We start from the raw sequence: 7500 nt of genomic DNA on the forward strand, positions 1-7500 counted from the left end.
TAATTCTAGCCTCTATTAAGGGATCCAGTAACCTGTATCCCCATTCAAGAGATAGAATTGAAGCAAAGAGAGTAACATCATCTGCATATACAACGAGATTGTTTTCTATACCAAACCACGTATCGTTTGTATATAGTATGAAAAGTAAAGAGCCAAGAACACTAAGCTGAGGAACACCAGATAGCACATTCCTATAATTGCTATGGTGCCCATCAACAACAACTCTTTGCAATCTGTCGCTCAAAAATTCAATTATGATGCTATGGAAAGACCCACCTACTTCCGACTGTTTGAATTTGAGATCTAGGACCTCATGAATAACAAGCCAAAAACAGCACTAAAACCAAAAAGCCAATCATACTAACATCCTGGCCACAATCAAGGGATTTCTGTACAGTATATGAGATTGTAAGGACATAACATGATCCAAGGCCTTTACGAAAACCAAATTGCAAACTAGGGAAAAGATTATTACCTTCAGCTTACCTATTCAAACTTTTTGTAACAAGACTTTCAAAAAGATTAGATAATATGGGATATATTAAAGTTGGGTATCAATCAGCTGGACTAGAGCTACCGCAAACATTCACATAATGGAGTAATATTACCAGTCCCACAGGTGATAAAAAACCTCTTCTTGCTAACTTGTGGAAAGTAATAGATAACTCAGAAGCTAAGAAATACACAGTCTGTACTAAAACAAATGAAAAATACAGTCAGTACTCCTTATCCGCAGGGGTTAAGTAACGGAGACAAGTTCGAAAAGAAGGAATACTTGCTGTCCTGTTGTATCAACTCCTAAACTGCCAACTCACTGCTCATTGCTTTTGCATGGTTAGCTAACACACTAAGTAACCCATTGTACTGCCTAATACTGTTTTTACTTGGTTTCTATCATCATAAAAGCCTTGTTTTAATGAATGAACATATTTCAGTAATTGTACAGTTTATGTACACGTGTGTATTATGTACGCAAGAGGGGTTACTATATACAGAAAATGAGTCATCTCCACACTCATATGTACATGTAATACGTACAGTAACAACTAAACACTGGTGTTCCTATTTAAAACATTCGATGATACTATAGTGTTTATTACTGTAGTATATGTACAGTACTATCACAATAGTACAGCTTAATTAGCTCAGTTAACACTCATAAGTGATCGCTGTTTTCAGCAGGTCAACTCGCACCATTCGACCATACAAGTAGCATATATTTACATTACTACTGTAAAGTATGGTATTTTGTAGTTAATATAACAAAACCTATAAAATAAATACAGTAACATGATAAAAACTAAAAGAAAATATATCATTACAATACCACTAATCAATTATGTATGAAGTTCTACGCAGTAATTTTAAAGCATGATGTAACTCTTGAGCCGTGGACTGTTTGGTGCATAAGGTAGTGTAATGTACGTATCACATTTTATATACTCTTGAGCCGTGGACTGTTTGATGCATAAGGTAGTGTAATGTACGTATCACATTTTATATACTCTTGAGCCGTGGACTGTTTGGTGCAGAAGGTAGTGTAATGTACGTATCACATTTTATATACTCTTGAGCCGTGGACTGTTTGGTGCATAAGGTAGTGTAATGTACGTATCACATTTTATATACTCTTGAGCCGTGGACTGTTTGGTGTTTAAGGTAGTGTAATGTACGTATCAGATTTTATATACTCTTGAGCCGTGGACTGTTTGGTGCATAAGGTAGTGTAATGTACGTATCACATTTTATATACTCTTGAGCCGTGGACTGTTTGGTGCAGAAGGTAGTGTAATGTACGTATCACATTTTATACTGAAACTTCTATAAACACAGGATATGTACAGGTTATTTACATCGCGTTTTTACATAACAATGTGATTCTGCACAAAAAAGACTGAAATGGGAGATGCATATGCAAGGAGAGATGAGGTCAAGTCAGCAAGAGATTGGATGTCATGCTTCGTGGTGAGGGAAACGGTGCGAAAAATGCCGGGTGCGAAGGAGCACGGTCAGTTTTAAATTGCTAGGCCTCGAGATAGTGATCTTTTATTTAATAAGTTACACGGCTCTATGAATCCGCGAAGAGGGAACCTGCGAATAATAAGGGTTTACTGTACCATTTTGATCTATGCTTCCATAAGCATCAAGGTCCAACAAGAGAGTTTTATTTTCCCCGGACATAAACATAAAAGAGTTAGGATAGCCTTAGGAAAACAGGAATGAGGAAGATTGATTTTCTCATTACTCTGCTTACTGCCAAACACATCAGCCAAATTAATTGCCTTCTACTTTGGACAGTGAATGACAGAGCCACCTAGTCCAAGTCAAGGAAGAACTTTAAAGTCTACATTAAAAAGTGCAGATTTAATGGTAGCGCGCCACATGTTCTTTGGTTGTACCAGAAAGTTTCTTTTATGGATGAATTGTATTCTTTTTCAGTTGAAGCATAAACTATCTGAGCAACAGCTCTTAACTGAGTATAGTTATTTGCCAATTCAAATATGATCTGTTACCCTTCAAAAGATGATAGGCCTCCTGATTTTCCAATTAAGCTAATATACAATTATCTTTAAAGCAGGGTTTGTCTTTCACTCTGTACTTTAGAACACGGGAATGGATACACCTATCAAGTATGTTAATTAGATTCTTATTCAAAAGAACAAGTCTCAGCACTATTATACAATAGTGATCAATTCAAATTCAAAAGATCACTCAAAATTTCATTCCAATCTGATTGAGATTTTATATAAATCTTACATTGGCATTGCATCCTTCCTTGACCGATTGGATAGCATCAGGGGGCTTTACTAGGTTACTCGTTCTTCGCCACTGAAAAAAAAAAATACTTTATGGTTTTCAAAATGCTTCAGAGGTTATGGTCCAGAAACGATAAAAGGTAACCCCCTTCAAAACTGTGTTAGTCAAAGAGGGAAACAAAATCTGGTTTTGTAAAGAAATGAAGTAGGAAAGAAAGAGAAAAATATTAGAGAAACCTTCCAATTAAAAGAAAAGATGAAACGTTTGTAAACATTATCTCGAAAAACGTCCCCCTCCCCCTCTAGACTTTTATTCCTTTTCCAGTCTCTGTTCCTTTGCAAACTGACCTTTCATCGTTTTGCTCGAAACAAGTTCAGGGTAAAGTGTTCCGAATTTATTTAGTAATGATTCCTTTATCACAGGGAATTTTGTTCGAGTATTAGGATCAGTTAGTAAACAGTGAATATTTTTTTTTTTTCATTCAGCTCAGATATTAACAAGTATTTAGAAAAATATGTTAATTATATTTGTAAATAAGACTGAAGAATGAGCACGTCTTCTTCGCGTATTTCTGATAAATACACTGGAAACTCCGTAAGTTTATTTTCAAGAAAATTAACGAGGAAATTAGTAATAAAAATAGTAACATTTACCAAGAAGAAAGAAAAGAGGAGCTAAATATCCTTGTTCTCCCCAAAATTATATAGCCAGTTGGATTCTCTCTCTCTCTCTCTCTCTCTCTCTCTCTCTCTCTCTCTCTCTCTCTCTCTCTCTCTCTCTCTCTCTCTCTCTCTCTCTCTCTCTCTCACACACAGATATGTTCACAGAACTTTTGATGTTTTTATTGGATTGGCCAGTCATGTAGAAGATGCAGTCACAGCCGTCCGATGACTTCGAAATATGAATACCATTCTTGTAATATATATCGTTCAAAATTTCCATCTAAAATGTGTGTAAATAAGATTTACTCCCTATGTCTATATATATATATATATATATATATATATATATATATATATATATATATATATTTATATATATATATATATATATATATGTGTATATATATATATATATATATATATATATATATATATATATATATATATATATATATATATATATATGTATATATATATATATATATATATATATATATATATATATATATATATATATATATATATAATTGTATAAATTTATATACATACTGTATATGTATGTGTGTGTTTATGTGTATGCGCTTGCGTTTGTGTTTATTTGTACACTTGTAATTGTAAAATATGCACATAATAGATACATTACATAAATACTTTGGAAAGAGAAGCAAAAGTTTTTAAATCTCTGCAGTAAATACTTGGGAAGCTGAGTAAATGAGCCGTTTGTTGATAGGCATTTAGATGTTTATGCAATGGGCGTTGTGAAGCAATGATTTACAAGCATACCAATGTTTGTGACATGTTAGAAGTAAATCCTGTATTTATAAACATTGGTAAGTATTACATTACAGTTAAAAAAATATTTTTAGCAGATGACTTACAATGCTTATATAAGCTGTTTATTCTATTAATTTGAATAGTTTCCATCAATTCGAGTTCCAATACTGTAAACAATTGCAATTTATATTCTAGTGAAACGTTTTGATACTTTTTGCTGAGTTGAATGTTTGAATCTTCTAGTTTTGTTATGTTTAAAGGTCGCTCATGAATGGCAGAGGCAAGGGACAGAAACAATGCACTAGCTAGCAGCGCAATGCCCTAAAGACTAACCATATACACATTTGATCAGCGCCCAAGCCACCTTTCAACCTAGCTATGACCAGGGAGAGTCAGGCGCTGGTTGTTGATGACTCACTAGGTAGACCTATTGGCTTCCCCAAACCCTCCATCCCTAGCTCACAAGGATGATGAGGTTGCAGCCATTACAAGGAAATATAAAGCTTGAAAGGGTCTCGAATACCAAACCTTTTCCTTATATTTAAACGAGTTGTTCGATAAGTTATGATTCAGGACATAAAATGTTAGTGTTATATAGTTATTTGCCTAATACTGTTTATTCAAAGTAGGTTTCCGATATAAAGATAACAGAAAAATTGAGGGAATTGACTCAAAATGTATTATTGCACAACTATTTGCCAAACATATTATTTGCCGAATGATAAAAACGTTTTTTTTTTCATAGACTATTTACAAATATTGCTGGAACTTCATATTACATAAAGGTTTTCCTTTGTTCGTTTTGATGGTTTTATTGTTCAGTGAAAGTGGATCCTCGCGTGGAATGTCTTTTATCATTATGTATCCAATTATGCATCCAGCAGAATTCCATCAGTTTTGCATTATGTATTTTGATATATATTGATTAATGTCAACATTCATGTAGGAATGACATATTGCTGACCTAGAACATGTCAACATTAATGTATTCATAGATTTTATGGACTCAATGTTCAGATATCCGTTGTATTTCACATTTTGCATTTGAATATCGTTGTCTGTCTGTTGTCTGGTTTCCATATGATCCATCACGAATTCATTTTGGACAGACAATAATTCAGTTTTTTTTTATGAAAAAGTTTATACAAGTTTAACTAGAGAATAATAAAAAGTTTATACTGAAAAATTCCCCGAGGAACAGACAAGACAGTTTCAAATTGTGAATATCTTAAATGTTTAAGTAAGGAAAGGAATATTTTTTTTTTTATTTAGGAAAAGCATTCTCTGGATAAACAAACACCCATATTAACAAATAAAACAACAATGAAATTATATTTATTTTTAGGGTTAATACCTACTTCTGACCAAAAATAATTCATTTAAAAGGTAAAAAGAGTCAATCAAACAAATGAATGAAAATCCTGTCACAAAACCAAACGAATGAGCATATTTCCTCCACTTACTTCCAGTCATCGGTGTCATGCTCTTTCCAACAAGACGCTCCATCGGGAAATGTTCCCAGTTTCGAAAATATTATTCAAATCCTTCTGACCTTCACCCGTGTAATCATCTTTGACAGAATATCTTCTCAAATGGACTAAACTGTAATCTTAATTAAGAGCGACGCTTCCGAAAGAGAACAGGTTCACTGGACTAAATATTATTTATTGGCTGTGTTTTGATTTATTCGTGATCGTTGATAAATACAAATATTGCTCTTATATCTTCAGAATTATCATGTTTTATTGTGATTGAAATGTGTTTTATTCTGTACAGATTTTGTCAAGAATTATTTACATTTTCAAAAAATTATAACAAATTTATTAGTAAGAATATCTTTTATTATGATAGGTGTTTGTAATTATTATTATTATTATTATTATTATTATTATTATTATTATTATTATTATTATTATTATTATTATTTGTTAATCACAGTCCACAGAGACTCGTGGTTTATAATGTGGGTTTCCGGATTACATCCACCTAGCTTCCTTGGGAATTCATCACTTTCTTCACTACTGATATACTATATTATTTCAAGTACCACACTCCTTATCACAAGTCCTAAGGCTACACCTGAGCCTACTTAATCAAGATTCCTTTTTAATGACTAATGTAAGATCTCTGGTGCTCCTAAGAGTATTAGCACCACTTCTTGCATATCCCTTCGCCTCCTCAATTAAATTATTTTGTTTTGGTACTTGTTTCGCCATCTTGTCGACCAGAGTGACCTCTGGTGGCTATACTTGTGTCACTGTTCGTCCTTAAGCGGGGTTTACACGGATGAACGGTTCGTCAAACCTGGTTGTCGAATCTGCTTGTCAAAGGGTTCGAAGAGTTGGAGTCAACCACAAATGCATAATGTTTGTGGACAATGAAACCCACTCCCACAAAAGTCATATGAGAACAGACCTTTTTTAAACCGTTCCTCTAACGTGTTCGACAACCAAATACCCCATTCACACGTTCAAAGATCAGTTCAAACACCTGTCTGTCGAACCGGGCTCGACGAATCGTTCGGACGTGTAAACCCCTCTTATACTGTAGTCCCAGAGAAACTTAGCATAATCATTTTCTGTCATACCGTCAGGTGGATGCTCGTACCATTTACCGTTTCATTTTATGTGATCTTTTCTACATAAACTCCAATGGAGTTTCTTATATTGATTCTGAGCAGAGCCAGCGCCGAAGATTCCCTTTGCGATGTAATTAATGGTTTCTTTAATAATAATAATAATAATAATAATAATAATAATAATAATAATAATAATAGTTAAGATTATTATTATCATTATTATTATCATTTTTATTATCATTATTATTATCATTATTATTATTATTATTATTATTATTATTATTAGATATATGTATATATATATATATATATATATATATATATATATATATATATATATATATATATATATATATATATATATATATATATATATATAGATATATATATATATATATATATATATATATATATATATATATATATATATATATATATATATATATATATATATAGTGTGTAATTGTTTACTTTTATGTATCTATATTTAGGCATATACTGTAATAACGCATCTGCAATCACTCACTAGACCTAATATCAATACCTGAAGCACACTGATTGCTGTAAGAGCGGCAATTAAAATCTTTGTGCCCTTGTTTACTTATATTTTAGGCGAAAGCGACACCTGTAGATAAAAACTAGTGTTACGAAGGGCGTTGAGCTTGCAACCCAATTCTGAGATCAGACTGTTTGAGAACCAGAATTATTATCATATCTTATCGCGACAAT

Source organism: Palaemon carinicauda, chromosome 17 (genome assembly GCF_036898095.1).
Source record: "Palaemon carinicauda isolate YSFRI2023 chromosome 17, ASM3689809v2, whole genome shotgun sequence".
Lineage (NCBI taxonomy): Eukaryota > Metazoa > Arthropoda > Malacostraca > Decapoda > Palaemonidae > Palaemon > Palaemon carinicauda.